The 26033-nt window shown below is 43.2% G+C and overlaps 1 protein-coding gene and 1 long non-coding RNA gene across 2 annotated transcripts in view; both read right to left on the reverse strand.

The window, feature by feature from the left end:
• Positions 1–26033, reverse strand: part of XPC (XPC complex subunit, DNA damage recognition and repair factor) — an 80206-nt gene that overhangs the window by 39039 nt on the left and 15134 nt on the right. The window lies entirely within an intron of this gene.
• Positions 1341–4945, reverse strand: LOC112549254. Its single transcript, XR_003092629.1, has 2 exons — positions 4845–4945; positions 1341–2396 (listed from the first exon to the last, which is right to left on the reverse strand). It is a non-coding gene; the product is annotated as an uncharacterized LOC112549254 (long non-coding RNA).

The raw sequence follows: 26033 nt of genomic DNA on the forward strand, positions 1-26033 counted from the left end.
CGGGGGGGCTTCGGGGGAGCAGGGGCGCAGCGAGCTTTCACCCGCGCGTGTCTCACCGCTTCCGAGCCTAACTGAAGCCACCTAAATAATTGTGTGCTTCTTGTTTCTCCAAGTTGATGACATTTATTCTAAGATACCTGTGGCAGGGTCTGGGCCGAGTCCCGTACTTACCGGAACGATAGCTGCTGGCACGCTTTTTCAGGTGGCAAACCCTTGGCCAAGCCCGCGGAGAAATGGCAAGCCCACCCGACAACAGCATGCCCCGCTGCACTGCCAGACAGGCGGCCAGTGCACAGCAGACATTCCCCAGGCTCCACTCCCAAAGTGGGGTAAAGGTTGGCATCCTAGCCCCGCGTGGGCACAAGCCACAGCCTGAGAGGAAGGCAGGCAGCTGGCACAAATAGCGCTGCCTATGGCACGGAGTCAGCAGGGCTCTCTGCACCTGTCAGCATCAGCAGGGCACGCAGGGCCAAGTATGGATCTGGATTGGCACAGACCAGCTCAGAACTTATGTAAAGCTGCACTGACCCCAGGAGGGGGGGACGCCAGCACAGGCTAAGAGTCACCCAGCATTCCTCCATGGAAGCCAAAGACCAGGAGCCAGGGATCAGGATCGCTCTGACTCTCGACAGAAGTCAGACCTGACCAGTGTCCCATCACAGGATGTCAGGTACCTTTATGGACTACTGAGGGCTTTATGATATCCTTGGCCCTACATTACCCAAGGGTTTGGCTCCGGGATGGACCGGCCCACTCAGACTGGACTCATAAAGGGGAAGCCCTGAGGGAAGGTGGCTGAGAGACCCTGCTTGGCCAAGGAAAGGCGTAAAGCAGGCACAGACACAGCCCTTTAAGTTATATTGGTTTATTAGTTTTTTTGCAAGCCATTGATCTCAGGACTGCAGCAAAGACTGGAGGACTCAGCCAAGGCATGCTGACTCTGGGCAACACAGTTTCCTCCCATCGTGGATTTCTTGGCCTGAACAACGGGCCCAGATGCCCAATGTCAATGGGTGTCTGCACCAACAAGAACACCCAAATGGGAAGGGGTGGGGTGTAGGGGAAGAGGAGCTCCACAGAAGACCTGTAGATGTCATGACCCGTGCTGGTCTCCGCCAAATTCTCTCCATCAGATACCATCTCTTGATACCCCTTTTTGGTTATACCAATTTGTTGTGGGACAAATGTGAAAACAAGAGAGCGAGACACCTGCTGAGTGTGCAACATGTGGGCCCCATCCCAGTATAGCCATTCGAGCTGGGTCTCTACAATACGTTTAAAACTAGTATTTTCTCAGTAACGTGATTCTTTGTGCCGCTGATACCATAACAGCCCGTTGCTTTGCAAGCTTATTTTTATTCATTTATATAATCCAATTCCCCTGTCAATACATGAATGACTCTGACAGCATAATCTCTAGCACTCCATCCAGACCGCTTAAATGATTCAAACAATGGGCTCTCTGCTTTATTTGAATATGTTATGATGTGTCTATACTCATAAGTTATGCACAGAACTCCTCATTTAAAAGGACCCCTCCACAGCCCTGCATCCTTCCCGGTCTCTCAGAAGCAAGTCAGTGCTCCCTTGTCACAGCCCCCATCTAGTGCAGAAAGGGGCAGGGGCAGTAATTCTTTTGATGGATCTCCAGTTTGGAGACAAAAGAGTGCCAGATCTTTTGCTGCCAAAAGTGCAGTGTGTTAAGGGGTCCATTGTTCTGTTTCCTTGTCTAATGGAGCTTACAGTTGAGATACTTTTCTTGCTGTATTACATTCTCATTTCCTTTCATTTCATTTTGTGAACTGCTTTGAGCAACAGTCTCTATAAAATCATTTCTCACAAATTATTACCTTAAATATGCGTCTGTTGGATCACATTGGTCAATGCCGATCAGCATGAAATGCCTGTGTTGCAACTGTTATAAATGAATCATGTAATCTTTTCCCAATGTGCTCTATAGAAAATTCAGAGAAACTCTGGCAAAAAACCAGGACTTTACAGGTACTAACAATCTCCTTTAAACCCCCCCTGCTTTTTTAATGTATGAGGTGTATTGTTCTCTGCATTAGGCTTATGGTTGCCATAGTTGTGTATGGGATCTTTCTCCAGAGCTTTCATACTGCAGCTGCAGGGGATGCTCTAAATCTTGTTCAAACGTTTTTCTGCATCTGATGAGTCTGATTGCCACATTCACCCTTGACAATTAATTGTTATCTTCATGTGCTCTTTCCTGATGTTATGGAGGTGACGCAGTTCAAGCACAATTAAAGGAACATCTTTTTGTGTTGTGCAGCAGGTAATTGCTGCGGCTTTTATCCTGGCCTGTGATCTTCTAGGGCTTCCAAGTAAAATGAGTCCTTCCATGAGCTGTGCAGCTGTTGCATTCCTCTGAATAACTGAATTGTAGGGAAGGAATGGGGTGTTGTCAGTTAATACACATGAGAGCTAATTGATTTGTTTTTTAATGTTGTAATGTATTCCTTCAAGCTGAATTTTAGTTGACTGTCATGCTGCTTAATTAAGTCAAGAGAGAAAGTGCAATCCAAGAGAGGATACTATATTTAAATTTAAACATAATAGAGTTTGTATAATATAGTGGTTGATCACCATTGCCCTGAGGGTGCAGTTCAGTGTTTAAATGTTACATTGCTGTCTAGTGGCTGTTCTGTAGGTTAAGAGTTAATATCAGGAGCAGCTATTGGCAAGACTTTTAGCAATTATTTGCCTGGGTTCTGTACCTTAAAATGTGTCTTCACATTGTAACTGAAAACCATTATGTTTGCATACACGCAGCCCTCAGGTTCACCCTACAGGTGAAATGAGAAGACAGGATGATGCTGGGGGCATCTACCCATGCGTTTTACTGCAGAGTTGACTAATTAGCTTCTCCGCAAAGCATCACCATCTACACGTGTGGTACTATTAGGCTTCATTCAGTAAGCTAATTAACCAGGATAGTACTGCTCAATGCAAGTACTAGCCTATGGCAGAATTATTTACTCCTCCACATCGCACATCTATATTGTGACCAGGGACTGCTGGGACACAAGGGTGCTACAGTGCAGGGCTGCCTTCCAGCTAGCCGTGCTCTGCAGCACCCTTGTGCCCCAGCCAGCCCCTCTGCAGCACACTGAGCTGGGGTACAGCAGCTCTAGGCTAGCAGGCTGACTCCCTGCACTCCCTGTCAGCCAGGGCCGCACTGCCCTGGCTCAACATGCTGCGGTCCCAGGCGCATGTTTATTCCAGAAGCAATAAACTCTAGTGCAAACTGCACTAGAGTTTATTGCGTTGCATTAGTAACACACGTAGATGTGCCCTTTTTGTGTCGGGTTGTTGTTCCTTCTATGCATCAGAGTGGCTTTCATATAGAAAACAGCTTCTTCTTATAGGTACGGTCTCACCTGTTACAGTGGGGGCTGGGAGGTGGCACAGGCACTAAGGCGCATGGTTCGCAGCCCAGATGTCACAAGTTAGTCACCACAGCAGAAGTGCTCATGATGCAACCCTGTCAGATGCCAAGGAATCTGTGAATTCTGCTAAATACCTTGTCTTGTCACACAAAAGGAAGGACCAGTGAAGGAAGAGACTTTCTAGCTGCATCTTTTCAAGCATACAAGGCACATTATGGTTTTGTGCATGTGTCTTGTACTTTAAATTCACCATTGGTAAAATGAATTTCACAACCTTACTTGCCTCTCAAAAAGGCTTTTAGGCTTAATTACATTTGTAATCTTTACAAAATGCTATGAGATCTGTGGTTTGGATAGGCACAGAGCATAATGATTTTTATGTATCTCTGCACACTGGTGTTTGTGTGCAGGTATCAAAGTGCTTGTTAAAGGAGGCAAACATAATTTTCCTTCTACAGATGGTGAAGCTCTAGCACAAAGAAATAAAGGGACTTGCCATATGTTTTACAGCCAGTTAGTGACACACCTGATATAGAAAGCAGGTCTTCTGAGTCTTGGTTTAGTATCTTACCTACCCTCCTTTACTCTAATACATCACCTTGAAGTTTTTCTAATTTCTGTCTGAAAGGGACACAAATCCTCTCCCCCAGCCCATACAAAGGGCTGTCTGATTTGATTAATGCAGAGGAGACTTTGTGAAAGTAAACAAAAGCACTGAACTAATTTCCTCTTGCTCTTTTCAGTGTAGCCAAGGGCTAGGAAGTTTGGGAGCAGCTGTATTTTCTTTATTGCAACTGATGCAGTTGTTTATTGCTCTTTTTGAGCAGAAAAGAAGTGAAATGGTAATCACAGGCATCAGTACACACTTGACAAATGTCTGCATTTTGATGAAGTTTCCATAGACACTGTACTGACATCAAAAATGAAATGATGCCTGATGGGGAGAGGATCATGGTTAGCCAAGTTCTGTCAAATTAAGCAAATCACTGAAGCTTTCATTAAGCTACATATGTAAAATGCATCTGCTTTCTCAATCTGACTGCAATTCTTATTCTCTGCCATAGGAAATCCTAGAACATGAGACTGGCCTTATATTCCTGAAGCTCCAATCTAACTTAGTGGGGAGACATGGAGTTAGGCTAGAAATTGCTTGCTTCTCAGCCAGTAGACTGCCTCCACGGTTTTTTTCCAATAGTGTGGTGAAAAGGCAGAAGAGGGAGTGAGTTGTCTCTTATGATGGCTGGACCTCCAAAGCCTTTGGCGTTCCAGTTCCAAAGAGCATCTGTGTGGTTGGGCAGGCTCTGAGCCCCTGGCTTGGAAATTTCAGAGATCTGGCTTCCATGAGACGGGAGTACGTTTGGAGTGGCATTTCTTGTTGCCTTTGCTCTCTGCAGCCACGTTTGAGAAAACGCATTTCATCAGGTATGCACTTACCCCATTGTTGTTTCCAAGCAAGATCTATTCAGGTATTGAGGTTCAGAGGTGGATGCGCTCAAGTAGTCCTCTTTGTCTCCTTAGCACCATGAGTACACCAGCAGAGAGGTTTTTAAAGGTTTTCAGAACATTGGTATTCACAGAATAAATGACTTAGTTGATCATGGATACCACCTTCCCTCCCGCCCCCATTGTTACACTAGGACGTTAAGGGACTGTGATTCTTTTCAAAAGAATGCAGAAATTACCAAATATGTTCAAGTTTTAAAAGAAGATTCTGTTCATTTGCCCGAGATGAAGTTTCAAATAGGCTTTTATTCCATCCAGATTTATTTATCCATTACTTGCTACAACAGAATTGAGAAAATCTTATAGCAAGATATTACAAGCAGAGCGTGAAAATATATGATGTAAATAGCTAATTTGCCTCAAGTACCTCTTTTCCATGAAGCCCTGTTGTATTACTGTTCCCTTCAGTCTGGTGCTTGTGTTTATAAATTGGCTGTTTATGTGAGGAATTAATCAGAATATTTTCCACCAGCACAGTTTGAGAGGTTTGAGTTTGAAGCTATCAAAGCAAGGGCTAGTTTCCATGGGGTCACTCTGGGGTTTCCTGCAAATAAATATTCTTTCAAGACATAGGGATGTACCGTGTGGTTTTTACAATTTCTAAGCTGTACCCTTGCTTGGGGCAAGAGGCCCTGAGACTGTCTCTCACTTACCATTTTACTATGATGTTATTCTAGGGATATAGATGGAGTGATTGGTAGTAGGTGAAGCGTATAAGGACAGTAAAGGCATTTACTGAAGGTCACCTTGTCCCTTGGAATGGTTGCTCTTCAGTTTTTAATTGTTCAGAAGGGTGCTAGAGGAGAATGGCACGAGGTTTGCAGGGGAAGGTCTCTCATGTGAATAACACTAAGGAGGGAAGCAACATATTATTGATAAGCTCCGAGAGCATTTTATGAAGACAGCTAAGCCACATTATCTCCATTTTTAAAGATGAGGGAAATAAGACACGGAGATTAAATGTCTCAGCAAAGATCACACAGACAGTTGTCAGCAGACCTGGGAATTAGGCCTGTACGAAGCGGCTAGTATTCATTTTGGATGCAGCCGATTCAGGGAACAGCGATTCAATTTGGTGATTTGAATCACTGCCCGAATCGATTCAGTCAAATCTGATTCAGAGATTCAGCCGCCGCCGAATCGTCTGAATCGGCCCCACCCCCTGCCCGCTCTCTCAGCTTTGTCAATGGCTGCTCCACCCGGCCCAGCTCCCAGCTCTTTGAGAAAAAAAAAACCCGGCACTTACTGGCTCCTGCCTGGCGTGGGGGCAATGCCTGCTGTCCCCCCCCGCTGCCCTGCACTGCATTGAGCCCCCATCCCCTGCCCACTCTCCTGGCCCCAGCTCCCAGTTTTTTTAAAGCCACCCACTCACCAGCTGCTGCCAGGCTGGGGGACAATGCTGTTGCCTCCCATTGCCACGACGCCCGCCCGCCCGCCCAGCTCCTGGCTCTTTAAAAAATAAAAATAAAAAGCCCCCACTCACCGGCTTTTTCCCCCCCCCGCCCTTTTTTTTTTCTTTTCCCTAAAGAGCCAGGAGCTGGGGAGGGCGGGACACCCATGGGGGGCGGTGCTTAGGGGAGCTGGAGGGGGCAGGCAGGGAATGGGGCCTGGCAGGGGTCCCCCCATGGTCCCCTCGCCCCCTAATACCAGCACAGAGTCCAGGCCCAGCTCCCTGTGGCGGCAAGCAGGGACTGCCCAAATCTCTGAAGCTCTCCGAATATTTCCAAATTGATTCGGAGAGCTTCAAATTGATTCAGGCCTTTTAATTGGTCTCCTGATTTGATTCGGATTTGGTGATTCGACCACCGAATCTCCTTCGGATTGAATCAGCACCCAAAGCTTTCCACAGCCCTACTGGGAACAGAACTCAGTTCTTATCCTAACCAGTGCACCATGCTGTTTCTGTCGGTAAGAGTAGCCCTATCAAATATTATCTTGCAGGGCCGCATTATCAGGTTTAGTATCTGTCATTCTGGGATTCTCTAGGCTCAGGTATTTTAGACTCCAAGTTGTGTTCACGTTGGATTCCACAATACTCAAAGTAAAGTCAAGTAAATCTGTGTTTGTAATTATGTTTTATATTTTATTATTTCACTACCTCAAAGAACTATTGTATGAATAAATAACAAGAAATACTTCCCACAATCTTTCCATTAGAAACTAAAATATCTGAAGACCACATTTTGTATTATTTTGGCTTCCTCTTGTGTCTACTGAAGAGTTACGAAATTGTGATTTTTTTAACATTTTTTTTTTAAGGCCCTACAAAATGACTATGTTTTATCTGTCCCTTTTGCTTCCACAGCAGCAATAAGCTCTCAAACATTATTCCTATAGAACAGAGGAAGTGATAGCATGGAAGAAGCCAGGGCAGAGAGACTTTGGCAAGATAAAACACTACAGGAATTGAAGTGGTTTTTAAACAAAACCTGCCATCAATTTCTGTTTAAACCACAAGGCAAACGCTTCACCTCTGACAAATGGAAGCAGGCAAATTAGCAGGCAATACATTTTATTTTGAAGGGAATGAGGGTTAGATCAAATTGGAGAGTTGAAAATATAAATGAAAACACTTGCCTACTGCTTTAAAAATGGTCATAAATATCTGACTCCTTTTCTCTGCAGGGAGTTTATAGTAGTTGATCCAATTGTAAAGTTCAAGTCAAGAAGTAGCTACATGAACAGAATAAAATATCTACCAAGATGTGTGGTCCTGAGATCTGAGCCTGAATTGGAGAGACAAGGATTTCTGGTTTATTCTAATCCTCCCTCTGCCCATGGTTTCGGGTAAATCACGTAGGGCTTATTTATACACAGTTTTGAACATGTTTATAAAGTTGTGCTGGCACAACAGTGACCACATTATTGAGTTCAATCAGTGCGGTCCTCTAAGTGTGCACCAATGGGTACAAAAGCTACAGATAGAAAAGGCCTTCAACTCCGTACCTGCATTTACCCTCTTGTACTTCCCTGACTCCTGGATAAGACTTCTTCATATTTTGAAATGTTTTGATGGTGAAAGTTGTTATATGTAGAACTAAGCATTATAATAATTCTCCATTGGCAAACCATGAAGGTAAGGCACATTACAAGGATCTACTCATTTTTGAGTCATACTGGGAGTGATACCCTTTGGGGTTGTACTCCTGGACCTTTAATTATTCAAATGTAGGTGTTCTAAAATCCCCTATTATCTGGAATCAGATCATTACAATATCAGTTATTTACAATGAAATTCCCTCTGTTCCAAAAACCTTCAGTCATAACCAGTGTTATGCTCTCTTTCATTATCAGGGACATGCCATCAGGTTTGAGTGGTGAGGAAAAGTATTTGTGTGCATGTTTTTTGCAGCTTTATCTTTTAGGAGAGAGACTGTTTTCATAACGAAGATAATTAATACTGGAGATGAATGAGGAGTTTTAAGAATAAAAGTAGCATATACGAGTCTATGTAATGTATGGTATATGCTATTGGGGTATGTAGCACATAGAGAATTAGTGGACTGATGGGTGAATATTTCTACAACAAGCTAACTAACTGTACAACCGTATTGAGTCTTTTTGTACACCGGTTCACATGTAAGACTCAATTCACATCAAAACTACATTTTCTGTGCCTCATGAGAGTTAGCAGATTGCAAATATCCTCTTCAGCAAGATCGTATGATACCTGGAGACAACATGTCCCAGCATGCGATGCCCCGTCACCTCTGCGCAGGATGGAACACTCTGTGCTTAGATCTGTAGCCTCACAGGCTGCAACCCCGTACTGGAGATGAAAGCCACCACATTGTGAAACTCTGTGTGGGCTGTATTTGACATCCTTCATATACACTGGAATGTAAAACTTTCCAGCTGAAGACAAGATTTTATTTGTCTTTAATTGTCTAACAAATAGAAGATGTAATGAGATGACTGTAAGTAGGAGTCATTTAAAATGCATTAGCTAAGGCTAAAGGAATTTCCATTTCACCCAGGGCTTGTTCCAATCTGTGTTATCCTCTTCAAGTCTGAGAAAAACCACTACCTTGACTACATGGTGACTAGTTCACCAGTATGGTCACGTGATAAACCAGATGAGACAAAGTGGGGAAAAATATGTTGCATGGAACATTTCTATAGGACAGAAGGGGGGGTTGGGTTTGTTAATGTGATGGTTTTTTTCCCCATGATTTATTGGATTAATAAACTATTCTAACAATCATGTGATGTCGTGATTATAGTAATCCTGATTTTTTTTTTTTTTAAGGCATTACCCCATTTGAGATAATAGGGAATTTCAAAAAACTTAAGTTTCAATAACTAAGGATGTACTGTTATGCTTTTGAAGGGCCTTATTCCCAGTATGGCCTGATACCAAGGTTGATAAAGGAGCATTCCTACTGACTTTAATGGATTCATCTTTTATCTTTTGTCTCACAACCGCATTAAACAAAGAAACACAATACATCATTGGGAGGGAATTTTAATTTAAAAAAAAGGAGGAAATGTGTTGACTACCACATTAACTCAAACTATGTAGCAAAATCCATGAAAAAGAATTTTGAATGTTTGGGCGGGGGAGGAAATAAAAATGTAATAGCAGGATTTCTTGTTAATCATGGATTATTATAATAAAAAAATAGGGTTGCCACAAGAGGTCATAAGCCTAGTCCTGACCCCCGAGGCAGGGTCATGTATGGTGCAATAAACATTCATGGTCTTTCACATATTACAAAACGCCAGTTTCCAGATTAAAGGGCCTGTCTCTGTTTGATTTTTATGGGTTTAGTCCAGTGGGTCCCTGTCCTTGTCTTCTGCCAGATTCATACTCTGCCAATCATTAGAGGGCTAAAATATTCAGTTAGCCAGTATGAATGAGTTATCCTAACTACAACCTCCATTTTTGGTGTCAGTGTTAAAAAGCAATGCTCTTTAATTGTTTTAAGTCTCAGCAAACATCCTTTCTCTAATTTGAAAGAAGAAGTATTAATTGGCTTTTGTAGCAGGATGTCTCAGACACTGTATCACCAGTATCTATTTGCCTCAAATTCTTCCCTGAATGATCAGTATAAAAATTTTTTCTTCAAAGACAGATGCTAACACAAAATATCCTCTGTGAGCACAGTGCAGATGCTGAAATATGCATTTACATAGGTTCTGCGTTTCACTGTTTCTTCCCATGGCTTTCTGTTCCCTGCTAAGACTTTTACAAACAAGCAGTGCACTCCGCAGGTTTTCTCCCTCTTCAGCTGAGACGGTTGTTAATTTGCTAGGCTGCTCTAGGTAGCGGCAGTAGCTAACATAGGCTGTGCTGCAGTCATTTTGCTTAGCTTGTGTCTTTGACAGAATGAGAGAACTGTTGTGGCTACAGACTGTGGAGACTGTGCACTGGCGGGGAGGTAGCTTTATGCTTGCCTCCATCTGCTGCAAACATTTCAACATAGCTTTGTACAGCAAGCTGTCCCCTTACTGCCAGTGTGGTGTCATGCAGCCCTTGGGAAGGTATTTTAGTGAGTTGGATGGTGAAGTCTCCTCAAAATATCTGGAAAATCCAGTATGATGGTCAAGGTTTGGATCCTTAAGCATCCTTAATGTAGACATTGAGCTGGCAATATTGCTGAAATAAGGGGGTTTGAAATAAGTGTTCCCAGCACTTCTTGCTCTTGAGGAGTGTGTTTTTTTCTCCCCAAGATTCCATGTAAGAATTATTAAAATGTCAACTATATTATTAAAATGACCCCAGTTGTTGCAATTTATTATAGATGATATATTAGCAAGTACTTCTAGATAGTACAGATCAATTTTGTGTTTCAGGTTAATAGGAGCTCCTGGTTTTAGAATTAGACAACATCATTCATAGCTGCATGTTTTACTGATTCTAAATAGGTTGCTTTGACCTCCACCTAATCCCCAGAGCCTCTCCCAGCATATTCTGGATGAAATAGAAACCTGGGATGGGTTCTGAGGATGGTTGATTTCTTGTTATAAAGTTCTATTATGAAATCCTGATTTCCCTAAAGTCAGTGGGAAAACTCCCATTAATCTAGTGGCACCTAGATTTCATCCCTGGTCAGGAATCCTCAAGAGATCATGTTTTCAAAGTACCACACAAATGTTGACTAATTCATCTTCACAAGCTTCTTTCAGATAGATAGGCAATAATATTGCTACAGCTAGTCCTAGGTACGCTGGTAAGGAGCAGATTAGAGATGCAGAAATGAGGCAGAATGATTAATCCAAGAAAGAACTATATAAACCAGAGTTAGGATTATCCAGACATTCCTGGCAATTCAGTCCTGGTCTCAGGCCACCTGTTCATGGTTTTAGTTATGTTCTGGTAGCACAAAAAAGCCCCAGGATCACTTTCAAGAGTCAGATCCACTGAAGCCAGGAACCCTGCATCATTTCACCATGTGTGAATCGGTGCCACCCTCTGATACCTACTTTATCCAATACTGTCACTCAGAAGTAGCAAGGTAGCTAGAATGAGTACTCAGGAACCTCTTGAGGATCCAGGGTGCAAAGGTGCTGTTATGTGTGGGTCTAGATTTTTTTTTTTTAAATGTACCACTCATTTAACTTTTAAAGAAAACTGTGTCCCAGGTCCCTCCCTAACTTGAAGGGAGACACTGATCAGAATCGCTGCCTGTCATTGCCTGGAAAAAAAACCCGCAAAACAAGCACTGAAGAAACAATGATTTCCCCCTTGATATTCCTTCTTTCCTTAAAGTCATATTTACGAGCTTAGTTAATAAACAGTACCATAAATGAGGAAATATCCAGTACTTGTTAGTTCTCGAGGCAAGATGTCTGAATAGCTCAGCTTCTTCACACCTACTTCTATTGTAGTAGTGGTGATGGGAAGGGAGAAGAAATAACATTTCCATTTTCCAGCAAATGTACGGAGTCCTAGGCAGGTGGACAAGTAGTGTTGTGTGGGACCATGGAAAATCTTGGATCACAGTACTTTTTTTTCCACATCTCACTCCACATCAGTTGTTATCTAGTCTTGCAGAGGGTACTAGGAGCTCAAAACAGACCTTTGCTAGGTAAAGGCTACCAGAGAAAAAACAAAGCATGTTCATTTGAGACTTTGCTGATGTGCATCTCTGAAGGCTTCAGTCAGCAAAATAAATGCATAAGGCCATTTTAAAATCATATAGGATGAAAGTGCTGGTTTTCAGGATACTAACCAAGGTGCTCACCAAATGTTAACATAGTTACAATATGATAATTGATCTGCTTGAAAAGATTATCATCCAAGATGAGCATCCAAGTGTCCTCATCATGTATTCATACAAATTAACCTGTCTACCATGAAAGATCTCAGTTGGCTCTAGTGGACAACTTCTGCATGGAGGGCAGACAACAAAAGGGCCACTTTCAAACACTGATATATATGGTGGGGGATATAATAGTAGGTGAGTAAAGTATTCAAAGCACTACCAGACCCCAGGCTGTACCTCTTCTGGAGTAAATAAAGGGCTTCAATCTCTAGTACTGTTCCTACTATGATAAAGCCTTTATAAATGCTGATGCAAAGACTGGTAGAAGGATTGGAAGATGAAGGTGTGTTGCATTACATCAGCCCGAAATTCACGTAGACTGAAAAGTGAAGCATAACTACCACCCAGATCAAATTCTTTCAAAAGTCAGAGCTGTGTCGACCACCAGCAGATATTTATTAGCAATGTCTCATGCACTGGGGCGAAGGAGGGAAGGGCAAGGCAGAACACCAAATCCTCTTGAGCTTCCACTATTAAAACACATGATTTAAAACCCACGGGAGGGTCCTTAATTCCAAGAACATGCTGTACAGTGTCAGCAATGTGTTTTTATTAAGTTCCTTCTTTGTTTCAGAATGCAATAACCACTGGTTTTAATTATTTATTGGCCTGATGGGCTTGTCCCAATGTAATAAAACTGTGGCATTAGGATACGAATTATATGTTTAGAGAAAGATAATATTAAGCCTCCAGAGGACAATATGATGACCAAGTTTGATTTTTCTTCTAGAGTTAGAGACAAACAGGTTAAATTAATCCCAAAGAGGTAGTAACTTTGTATTTGTTATGATGACTTTTAAACACTGATGTTTGCTAGTCAGATGCATCTCAGGCTTAATTCTATTAATTAACGTAGCAGAGGAGGCAGGCTTAGGGCAAATGCCATTAATGGCATCTCTAGGAGTTATTAACCATTTCCCAGGCACTGATCTGGGGTGTTTCAGTAGCTGGGTTTCCCCACTTCAGACACCCAGGGACAGATTTTCAAATATGCCAAGCATTTGTTGACTTCAGTTGAAGGTATGCGAATTGAGCTGTTTGGAAAATCAGTCTCTCTTTGATTTGGGGCACCTTACTTGAGTGTATGTGTTTAAAAAAAAAATGGGCCTCCTTGTCGTGTCAAAAACAGATCTGCAGGAGGACCAAGAATGGGATCTAGATGCCTTGCTTCACCACTTGACAACCGGTGCTAATGTCTGCCTAGTTCCCAAGGAGGTTGTGAGCCTTGTTTAATGTCACTAAACACCTCAAGGTCTTCACATGAAATGGTGCTAAACAAAAAAGGACTTAATACCGTGTTGTTATGAGTCAGCTGCATTGATCTCTGCAGCTGGGATTTAGTAGCCATTCAGTACATAATGAACACATTGTACATCTATAACACTGCCTTTTTCATAGTGTTTTTGCAGTCTGAAAGCCACTCCCCAGGATTAGAAATGTTTAAATGACTGGTCCTGAGCATTTGCCCTGACGGACCCATCAGAGATGCATTTTCAGGCAGAAATCAAAATGTCTTTTGAAAATAGGTTGATGCGTAGATGAGGGGAAACCAAGGAGAATGAATGCCAGGGAATTCCTGGTTGGTATTAAATGCAGGCTATAAATAAGAATCAAAAGCATTTTCATGTGCAAGTGGGTGGCTGTTCTTGCATTGTGTGAAGCTCTCGCACAATATATATGAATGCTGTCGAGAATAAAAGCTCCTTTGCAGTAATTTACCCACGAGATGGCAGTGTTGCACAAAGTTAAAAAGTGGAAATTGTGTTTTCTGGGCCCACTCAAACCATGGCAGCCAAAGAGAGTTTTGCTACAGATTTTAATGGAAGCAGGAGCAGGCCCCTAAGGGCCTGCTTTGTCCTGGGGATCAGCCAGGTAACTGAATGGGCAGAGGTTGGATGTAGCAACAACCTACAAGCTTTGAGGATAGGTCAACTGTGTCTTTGAATATAGCCACGGGATTCACTTATTCTTTATCATCAACATGAGAGAACTGAAGATATAGGATTTGAAGTCCATTGTTATGCCTACGCTAGCAACTTGTGGTATGCTGTACTGCAGTAGCTTCTGTAATGAACCATCGTCTCCCACACACACACACACAGTACAGTTGCTGTCTAATTGCTTATCTGGCTCTCAAAGACTGGAATTTATGATCTGCATTTGCAAAAATATAAAGCCTTGTGCAAGTGGGGAAAATGATAGACTTGAGCTGCTACAGTGTTTCAGGTATTCAAAGAGAGCATGATACTGCGCACTTGGTTTGGGGAATTGCTGTCAGATGGCAGGATAAGAACAAAGAATTTCCTGGAGCTCTATCAAGTGGTGAGAGAGTGCCAGTGATTAATTTTGCCTTTATTTCCTTCAATTCAACATTCCCCACCTTGTCTGGGTCAAAATCTGAAGGTTTTCTTTGGTAGTGAGAAGTACAGAGGAGGATGTTCTGTCTCAGGATGCAAGAACAGAGGAGTGTTTAATGAAACTGATATTCAATATTGGTAAAAGAAAATAAATTGTCTTCTTTTAATTACTTTTTTCAAAACTAAAGGTCCTAATTACACTATAGAGAAAATGTTGTATAACCTTGGAAGGAAACAGAGCAGCTATTACTGGGTGAAGATATACTGTGGTCTTTTTTTTTAAATCCACATGCATTAAAATATTGTATTATACAAAAAGGGGAAGCTAGAAATTGATTTAAAATCATTTAAATGTTTCTCACAACTGGAAAAAATAAGACTATGATGTATCAAGCAAACACTGAACTTAGGCAGGGCTTGAGTGCAACTGTAGCTATCAGGCAAGTAATCACTCCCACCCACAATAATTGCTCACTAGAGATTTAGTTGCAGGCATATCATAGCACCTGCAATTTTAAAAGTGCAAGACTCGAATGACAGGCTGACAGCCCCAGACACACACAGGTAATTTCTCTTTTCCCTGGCTGTCTTATGTTGGGTATTATAATGGGAAAGAGCATGATTAGGAAAACTGCTGCAATCCTATGCAAGGCTGGCCCATCTGAAGCAACTCCTATTGCCTCTCTAGATTTTCTAAGTCTCAAACTCGTTCTACTTATTCAGCCTCCTCTTTCCCCATGTTGCTCCCCTATGGGTATCAGCCAAGCGAGGTCCAATTTGAGGTCTTATTATTTCTTTACAGATAAGCATGTGGTTCAAAGGGCTGAGCAGAACAAAGCCTTGTGCACTCGCTTCTGTCCTTATCCCTTTGGATGTGACCTCACCCACTCCTCATGTCCTTTCCTGTCACCCTGCCCTTCCTGCCACTGTTCATTGGCCCTCTTTCCATCATTGCCTCATTTCCTTGTGCACCCTGCTTACTCCCAGTCCATGTCAACGTCTAACATTCTTATGGCTGGAAATTACTCTTGGACTTCTAGGTTCCCCATTCTCCAAAACAGGGGTTGCTACCTATGGGCCACCGTGGGCTGACTGGGGTCAGTGGTAGCCATTGGCTGGAGCTGGCCTGTGCAGCTTTTTGGTCCAGCCCACGGGCATGGGGCATGTGGAACCAGAAGGCTTCAGCAGTAATCATAGGCACTGACTTTGGTTTTTGCCAGTGGGTGCCTTGGCCCTACCTCCGGCCCTGCTCACATTCACTACTTCACCGTGAATTGCAGTGGTTTGATTCTGCCTTCCTGCGTGGCCACGTAATGTGCTTTTGCCACCTTCTGGTACCAGCTTGTACAAGCTTGGTTTCAGGACAGTTTTTAACTTAACAGATCTAACATGTGTCGCATAAAACTAAAATGACTGTGGCTCGTGAGTGCTGAGCACCTGCTAATTTTTTTCAGTGGGTGCTTGAGCCCTGGAGTACCCACGGAGTTGGCACTTACAGCAGTAGTTGCTTTCCCTGTGACAGCACAGGGAACAGGAACAGCAGCAGGTGCAAGGAAAAGCAGAAATGGCAGGCATTTTCCCTGTGCAGGGGAAAATGGCAACGGTGGGCACTTTCCCCGTACCAGCAGTGGATGCATTCCCCATACTGGCAGCAGTGGCTGGTGGGTCCTAGCAGTCACCCTCCAATCTGCCTCCAACCTGAACTGGGTTAATCTGGCCCACAGTCTTTAAAGGTTGCTGACTCCTGCTCTGAAATAAGTTTAATTTTCCACTTTCTCCATTACACTAAGTTGAACCTGCTGGGATGGTCACTCAGAATACCAGTATCGTTCCTTCTGCTTCCTGTCTCCTGGCTACAGCTTCCCATTGAGGAATGCACGTTCTTTTCTGAGTTATCCAAGTTCCTTGGGAAGACTTAAGCTTACTTTCAGGCTCTTGTGCCACTTCTGTGAGGTTACCATACAGTGGGCACGTCTACACAAGATGCTAACTGTGCACTAACTGACTGATACTGCACAGTAGCACGTCACAGCACCAAGAGTGCTAATAAGCTACTGCACAGTATTATTAGGCTACTGTGCAGTAGCGTTACTAAAAAAGTGTTCACCAGCACTACTGCTCAGTGACTGTTTGTATAATCAAGTGCTAAGTAAATGCCCAGTAACCACTATACAGTTAGTGCCTTGTGTAGACATGCCCACTGTCATCTACCCAGACCGGGCAGAATCTAATGTCTGCTGGGTTAACAACAGACTGCAAAGGTCAAGGCTATATAGACATCTTTATATATAAAAAATAATAAAGATGGCCCCAAAATCAAATATAGTTTTGAGCTTCCCTAAAATCTGAGAAAATTTGGACCCAATCCCATAGTTGTGTCTGTTGGCCTTCTCAAAAATGAGGCAAACCGAAGCCCCAGATCCAAATGCCTTTGAAGTTGAGGGAGTATTGGTCCAGTTCTGAAACTCATTTGCCGTCACTACTTATTCATTTTATGCAGATAGATTATGCGCAGAGCAATTATATTAAAGAAATATTACTGAGGTTACAAAGTCAAGCATTTCAGAACTGGGAAGTGCTAGAATGAAGGTAACTTGTATGAAAGCTACAGTTTGTAGGAGCACAAGGGGGCTGAATGAAGTCCCAGCATTGTCTTTTAATTAAGTGATTACATGTTGTTTTTTCAACATGACCCTTACCCTACTCATTGCACAGGATGGACTGTGTTCAATTAATATTGTTTAATATTTGATTGTATCATCATTCATCTCCTATGACCAGGTGACATATCACCTGGACAAGGGAGAAGAGATTGACATCATATATCTTGACTTTAAAAAAGCCTTTGATCTGGTGTCCCATGATCTCCTCATGGAAAAATTGGCCAACTGCAGCCTCAGCTACACCACAGTCCAATGGCTGGGGAATTGGCTCCAAGGTCGGACCCAGAGAGTGGTAATTGATGGAAGTAAATCATTGTTGTGCACCGTGATCAGTGGGGTCCCCCAAGGCTCTGTCCTTGGGCCTATACTCTTTAACATCTTTATTAACAATGTAGATATTGGTGTCAGAAGCGGACTGGCCATGTTCACCAATGACACTAAACTTTGGGGTAAAGCGTCTACGCCTGAGGATAGGCTGGTGATCCAGGCTGACCTCGACAGGCTCAGAAAATGGGTGGATGAAAACCTGGACATTCAACACCGAAAAATGCAAGGTACTCCACCTCAGGCTTGCGGGGGGACAGACCCACAGCACATGTATGGGCTCAGCAGTGCTACGCTTGCTAGCACCATGGTTGTAAGGGACTTGGGGGTCATGACTCACCACAAGATGAATATGAGCCACCAGTGCGATGTCTCAGCTGGTAAAGCAAGCAAAACTCTGGCTTGCATCCATAGATGCTTCTCAAGCAAATCCCAGGATGTCATCCTCCCACTGTACTCAGCCTTGGTGAGGCCGCAGCTGGAGTACTGCATCCAATTCTGGGCTCCACAATTCAAAAAGGATGTGGAAAAGCTTTAGAGAGTCCAGAGGAAAGCCATGTGCATGATCAGAGGGCAGAAAAACAGGCCATATGATGAGAGGGTGAGAGCCATGGGACTCTTCAGCCTGGAAAAGCACAGGCTCAGGGGGGGACCTGGTATATTAGGGGTGTACATCAGGATCTGGGGGAATGCCTGTTCCCCCAAGGGATGACAAGGTCAGACGGTCACAAACTCTTCCAAGACTGTTTCAGGCTGGACATAAGGAAAACTTCTTTACTATCCGAGCCCCCAAGGCCTGGGATAGACTGCCTTCAGAGGTGGACTCTTTTCAGAAATATTTGGATGCCTATCTTACTGGAATCCTTTGACCACAGCTGACTTCCTGCCCCTGGGGCAGGGGATGGACTCAGCCTTCCAAGGTCTCTTCCAGCCCTAATGTCTATGAAATCATTGTTCAGTGCGCAGCTTTGTCGCTTTAGCTACTGCATGCTGTTCAAAAGCCTGCTCTGAAGGTAGAATTATTCATTTCCTCATGGGTTTTCCTATGGCATTCTTCAGGATAGGATCCAAGTGCTTCACAAACATTAAGTAATTAATCTTCACAACATTCCTGTGTGTAAAATGGAGGTAACAGCACTCCCGTAACTGAAGTGGGGGGCTGAAACCCAGATATGGAATCCAAAGGTCTCTGATCATTCTGACCATCCAACCTGAGATAACTTTAACCTGATTTTTCAGAATACTTTGTCTCAGCACTTTATATGTTTACAGCCCAGCTCACATTGATTTCAGTTGTGGCTGAGCTGCTGGCAGTAGTGGTGGTTGTAAAATACAGTGAACACATTTTCCAGTCTCTTGCTCTTTAAACGAAGAACGATAAACGCTCTTACAAGCCAAATCCTCAGGTCTTATATTGGATCTCCAGAAAATTTATGATGACTTATTAAAAGAGTGGTTTACTGATTTGCCTAGCTTCACACACAAACTCTGTCAGAGGGAAGGGGAAGAATTCAATTTCCTTAACTATGGGATTATCTTTTATCTTGCTGCAGACCCCTGCCTTATTCATTCACACTTCAACTCGTGTAACAAAAGAGGCAGGGTAACTACCCCCATTATTATACATGCCTAATTAATATCCAGGGCAAATCCACCTGGTACACAGGGAGGAGTCAGGGGTCCTATGGAAAAACACTATATGAGCACATAATTAAAGATCACAAATGCAAAAGGAGGCTGTATTAAGACTCTGCATATAACCAACTCTGACATTTCCTAACCTTTGAATGCTAGGCTTGCTAGGCTTTTTAAAGAACCACACTGGATAAACACTCCAAAATGCTATTATGTGGGACCAAGTGACCCATGTATTCATTAGTAGGCCTGGAGAATCTCTAGATCCATCACACAAGCCTTTGACACTTGTGTCAATGGAGGAACTGATAGCTCAATGAAGGTTGTCACTGTATATATATGGACGAGCAATAGAGGGTAGTGCATTTATCAGCATATTTCAAAGGTATTTGTTCATAGCAGGGGAACAGAAAGACAGCAAAGTCTTGGATGTCCTTTCAGGTTCTGTAGAAGTGTGTTCTCCAAGCAGACCACGTGTATTTCATATGACTATCGCCCCTTCTTCTTCCCTATCTCCTCCAATGTATGCCTCTCTCTTTCCCAGCCCTGTCCACTTCCCTTCCTTTCCCTGCCCATTAAGGACTAGAATGTGTCAAGCTACCTCTTTTTTAATACCAGTAATTGGTCTCACCAAATGCAATTATCATGCCTTCCACTAAAATCATCCCTGTCTCAGAAAAGAGCATCATTTTACCGCCACATCCTGCAGGCTTAATACTTTTGTTATTACATGGAGCTTTGATTGCCAATTTCTAAGTGCTCAGAAAGGAATGTACCTAATTCCCATTTATAGTTGTTATTCATGACTAGTCTGAACTTTGAATGCACCTGTGAAGGCAACACTGCTGCTGGCAATAGCGGTACCTGTAAAATCACCTCTTCCAGTCCCTTTTTAAAGTTGCTCTTTAAACGCAGAATGGTCAGCATGTTGAATGGTTAGTTGGAAAAGTTGGGTAGCCATTGAATATTGGCTCAACAACCAATTTATAAGCCTTTTTTTAGAAACACTATGGAAAGATGCACAGGGGAGGTATCAATACTTCCTGCATTCCTTGTCAGGCTACAGGCAAGTTACGTTACCATGTCACTAAGTCTTTAGATTCCAGCCACTTCTCCAGTTTGGGATGATATATGACTAGTATGCCTTGATAGGCTTCCACCCATTTCCTTTAAGCTTAAGACAGAGCTGTTCATACTATTTCAACCTTCTTTGCTGATTACAGCAAAGGTGTAATGAAGACAAGTTGATTAGACAGATTGTATAAAGAAGGGTAGGATAGAACAGGAACAAAATAGGAATGAAATAAGCGTGAGGGGAAGGGGTGGCAGGAGTCTAAGAACTTACATCTTAGAAATTACCTGGTTTGGCCTTTCTGGCTCCTGGATTGGGTTTCCTAATTTTCCTATGGCCTATCTGTGGTGGGGATGTGCATGAGAAAAGTCCTCAAAAGTCTCCTATTTCAAAAAAAAGTCCCAAAAACAAATTTTGGATATAAGGTTTTTCAGAGAAAAAGCTGTCCAAGATATGGACAAAAAATCATCAATCAGTGCCTAACCAGATACCCAGAGTGGCTTCTACAGAGATATGTATCTCTTCTGAGTGATTAGATTTTTCAGTTATCATACTAATTCACAGCAATCCTTGAAGATATTGTTACCATGCATTTTTTATCCATGCAAGGATGACTGTACCAATTCTTCGTCTTTGTTTGCTCCTTGTTTCCATCAGTAGATTAATAAAAATCCATTTCTGGGTCAAAATGATCTTCTGACCTATCTTAAATTACCATAGCAATTCTTCCTCTCTGTCCTTAAACAAATACTGTAGGTATTAACTCTACATAACTCTGAATTAAAACCCTTCCTTCCAGCATCCCTTTTCTACCAGTCTTTGGGAAAGTTAATTCCCTAAACTAGATCTCTCTCTGCACTCTGCATATACTAACTCTTCAGTATATTCTGAATAGACTCAAATCCTAAGTCTAAGTATTCTTGAACTTTAGGGAAATTTGGATGTAGATATGAAGTTCCAGCCCTGGTCCAGCACCACATTTAGGAAAAATGCTTTATTTTATGTCCTAACTGATATAAGAGCTGTCAAATGAGGTAAGTGCATCTACTGCATTTGCTAGTAGATGACTTCTTTAGGCTCAGCTGGTAGCAACAGATAGGTTTAAGTTGCATTGTTGGGCCACAGACAGTTTAGCAACCAGATGGTTTTCTCCTCTAATTGATCATCTGTTCTCCTGGCTATCATTTTGCATCATGTGACAGATGAAAATTAGTCTAAGCAAACAGTATCATAAACGGTTTACCTACAAGGATGACAGTTTTGGTTTTTTCACGCTTAAAATTCATGTAATCTTAATACTACATTTACTTTCTCCACGATCTCTGTCCCCTACTGTATGTGTTTCCTGGTGCTCGCTTAATGACATGCAGGGTACTTCCATGACCTAATTACAGTATCTCGGATCAGACCTCATTTTCTCACTACTTGGCATTCTAATGATGTTGTCAGCTTCTTACTTCAGGGGGGATTCTCTTTGCTTAGCATAGGGTGGTACAAGGTTATGAGCACTCAAAAATGTATTCAAGATTGCTTAGCCACCCGCCAGAAGGTTCTTTGCAGTTGGGGTGATTAGGCCTTTATCCATGCTCCTATGCACCCTGGGAGGGTTTGTCATATACATCATTAATGTAATGAGAATATTTACCCCTGATGCAGCACTTTCCATCCACTGAGCTTTACCAAACTTTCCATCCACTGAGCTTTGCCAGCTAGAAGTTATGATCTGTTATTGTGAGCAGGGTAACTGTGGTTCAGAAGGCTGAAAGGAGTCTAGGTCAAACGGCATGTCCAAGGGTACAATCTAGATTGCCTGACCCCCAGCACACTGCACTTTCCATTGGGCTGCAGTGGCTGAAGGCCAATTTGTCAACAAACAAAGTCCAAACCTTGTATATTTTATCCTGCTTTAGGTCATAACAGCCTCTAAATTGCTTTGAAGTATTTAGGGCCTGATTCTATTCCCAATGAAGGTAATATTAAAGTTACGTTGGGGCACTCATATATTACAGAGGTGGAAGCCATGTATATATATACATATACTCCAGATTGGTCCCTAATGGATGTTCCCAATCCCATTGCTGCACTAAGTGAACTGTCTGTATCTTTCCCTTGAATGGGACACCATGACATGTATGGTTTTATTAGACATCGCTCTTATAAATATGAGCATTTTCACTATACCAGATCGCCATCACCTTATTTTCTCTTCCTCCATCAACAACCTTGTTAAGTGCCAAGTGTCCTACCGGCTCTGGTTCTGCTTGATTAGTGTAAGATGGTCCAATGTGGTCTGCGGTAACCTGCTGATGTCGCAAGGCCCATGTCCCTAATAGTCTGATGTAAAAAAAAATATGTCTGTTGAGCAGTTAAAACGTTTTGCCCATGAGCTAGGAGATAGACTAGGTAATCTAACAAGCCTCTCTCACCTTTTATTTCTATGGTCTGGTAACAGTAAAATCCTTCTTGGTGTTAAAGATGAGCAGAAATTGATTTGCAAGCTCTTAATAGCCTCAGAAGCACAGAAAGAAAGCACCCATCACCCATCTCCTCTGCCTGATGGATTTGCTTCCTACACAGCAGCTATCACATGATACTCTTTAGCAACTTTTTTGTCCCTGCTTACAGGCTCAGATGCACCAGTCTTAAAAGCAAATTAAAAAAAAATCTTTTCTTTGTTTAATGAACCTTAAGATCACTTTGAAGCAGTCCTAGAGTCCTGCTGATTTGACATTTTGAATCTCTCCTTTGCCTACAAACACCCCCAAAATTGTGATTCACTCCTAACCTATTGTTTATCACACCCATGCTTTCTGATGGTATCCCAGATCTATCACTAGCACAAGTTAGAACGGGTCACTGTCATTGGCTCCATTTCATCTGGCTTTATATAGTTCTGTTTTCACTTGACTCTAAACTGTCCAGCCAGTATCACATGTCAGTAACACACTAATGTTTAAAGGAGGCAGGTGAAGATTTAAATATTCCCTGCAGAGGGCTGTGAATTCAAACAAAAGGCGTAGAGTAATGCTCAAGAAATAAGAAGGGAAATTAACCAGATTTTCCAATACGGGCACACCTCACTAATATGCACTAATCAAATTATGTATGCACCAGAGTCGGCACGTCTCTGCTCCCCCTACACACAGGCACCTGTGATGTCCACATCTCAACTGGGAGTGCACAGAGACATGCAGGGTGACCTTATGGCTAAGTATACACAGTCAAAATGCCAGAGGCTGAATCGATTCAGTCTTTGCAGGTTAGTCTAAGCTGCATATATTGAACTGATAAGCAAGTGAAGAGACATTCACTTTTGATTCTGGACACGCAGCCACATGCCTGCAGTGGCCCAGGCCAGCAGCCAGTGCATCCTAGAGCATGCCTCCCTGCTCTGCTGGAGCAGACAGCTTGGGCAAGGCTAGCTCTCCCACCCTGTGAAGTGGGGTTTGCAGGGGAGGTGCAAGGCATCCTGGGATGCAGGGAGACTGTGAATTAACTTGAATGTGGAGAAAATCTGGGACAGAAGTTCAATAAACTGATTTAACCTAAATAAGTTAAGTCTGATACTACATCCCTCCAGGTTTCTCTTAAACTGGTTTTGGCCATTTTAAAAGCAGTTTCTGTACACTGAACTTCTGGGGCGCATCTCCACAAGCTGGAACATGCGTTTCCCCCAGAGACAAGTACCAGCAGCATATCTTGTGCCGCTGCTATTTGTTCCTGGGGAATGCCCGTGCCATGTGCACTGTGGCATGTGGCACATTGCCCCGGGTGGGTTAGGGGAGGCTGGGGTCAGCAACTATGTTGGTTCCAGCAGCCTTACCTGGGGCCCTGGGGGCCTCCGGGGGCTGCAGCTGCTATGATCCAGCCAGCCAGGCTTTGGTTTTGGACGTGCTCACTGCTGCCACATGCGCAGCCCTGCTTTTTTTAGGTGTGGTTTTTTTTGATCCCAGGATCTCCCAGGATTACCCCCGCCCCTCCCCCACTGGAAAGTAGCAGGCGGAGAACGCCTGCAAGTGGAAAACGTCTGCATATGCAGTGTGTGGCGTTGCAGACCCGTGTGCAGTGCTGTATACTGCATGTCCCCACTCGTCTGGATGTGTCCCTGTTGTGTTACAGATTTGAACCAGTTTCTGATCACTTATACCAGTTTATATGACATTTCTGTCCCTAGCCTATGTGTTTATAGCAAATTTGATCCAAATTCTCGGAGATAAACAACAGTGAATCTAGTTTAACATTCTGAGCTGAAAGGAATTAAATTAGGCCATCCTAAGCAAACAGTGCTTCTGAATTCGAAACCTCAGTTTAGCTAGTCTAGACCATTGTGCAAGCTTGTTTGTGTCCCTTTAAGCATTCACTAAGTTTACATTCAGCTTGAATCTGTAGTTTTTCAATGCTCGGCACAAAGTGACATTGAGAGATTTCATTTCACATACTCTGTTTCTCCTGTTAATTCTAATTCCCATGGGCTCTTCATAGAACTTAAGATATCATTAGCTAATATGTTCATCTGCATAATTTCATCTTTAAGATTTTCTTCCTATTAAACATGTGATCAGTCTGAATTCCTTGGGAGGTCATTATCACAGCTCCGCTCTTAATGAAGGCGACTGGGTAGTCATGTGTGCATCCAGAAGACCTGAGTTGTAACTGCCTGGTACATAAGAACTACCCACAGCACACTTTGTGCTAGCAGGAAGATTGAGGGACTACAAAAAACAATGGGTGAGAGCCTTGGGCCTGATATACTGAGAGCACAGGTCATGGTGATGTGCGCAGCTGTGGCTTAGAGGTTATTTAAACCATTTGTGAATCTTTGGATTTTTTGTGAATTTTTTTTTGTGCATTTTTGTGAATGTTGGTCTGTCCAGATATACTGACTCATTAGCACTGCTGTCAAAAAATAAGACCTAATGCCAACTTTGCTAGCTTCCAGCCTCAAGTTATACCTTTGCTGGAGTGCCTACCAACTAATGATGCTAGTTGAAGTAGAAATGGGCAGAGATAGCCTTGTTCAGAATCATTAGGTGGTGTAGTAGCTAATCTGTGTCACTACATGATCTCAGCAGTATTAGAGCTGCTGAGGAACTATTTGGAGTGTTTTGTGTTTTTTCCCTTCAGAAAATGCTGTTGTTGGGAAGACTTATTAGGGCCAAGATTATGCGTATAGTGAACAACAATGAGCTGTATGCTGTGGTTTCGTAGTTTCATAGTTGGTAGGGTCGGAAGGGACCTGAAGAGATCATCTAGTCCGACCCCCTTCCATGGGCAGGAAAGAGCACTGGGGTCAAACAACTCCAGCCTGATGTTCATCCAGCCTTTTTTTAAAGACCCCCAGGGTAGGAGCCAGCACCACTTCTTTTGGAAGTTGGTTCCAGGTCCTAGCCACCCTGACAGTGAAGTAGCACCTCCTGATGTCTAGCCTGAAACTACCCTCCGCTAGCTTGTGTCCATTGCTTCTTGTAACTCCCAGGAGCGTTCGGGGGAACAGGGACTCTCCCAATGCCTGCTGGTCCCCCTTGACTAGTTCGTAGACTGCCACTAGATCCCCTCTCAGCCTTCTCTTTTGGAGACTGAACAGGTTCAGGTCTGTCAGCCTCTCCTCGTAGGGCCTGCCCTGCGGCCCCTGATCATGCGGGGGGCCCTCCTTTGGACCCTCTCCATATTGGCCACATCCCTCCTGAAGTGCGGCGCCTAGAACTGGATGCAGTACTCCAGCTGCGGCCTGACCCGTGTCGCATAGAGGGGGGGGATCTCCTCCTTGGACCTGCTTGAGATGCATCTGTGGATGCACGACA

This window comes from Alligator sinensis, unplaced genomic scaffold (genome assembly GCF_000455745.1).
Source record: "Alligator sinensis unplaced genomic scaffold, ASM45574v1 scaffold839_1, whole genome shotgun sequence".
NCBI lineage: Eukaryota > Metazoa > Chordata > Crocodylia > Alligatoridae > Alligator > Alligator sinensis.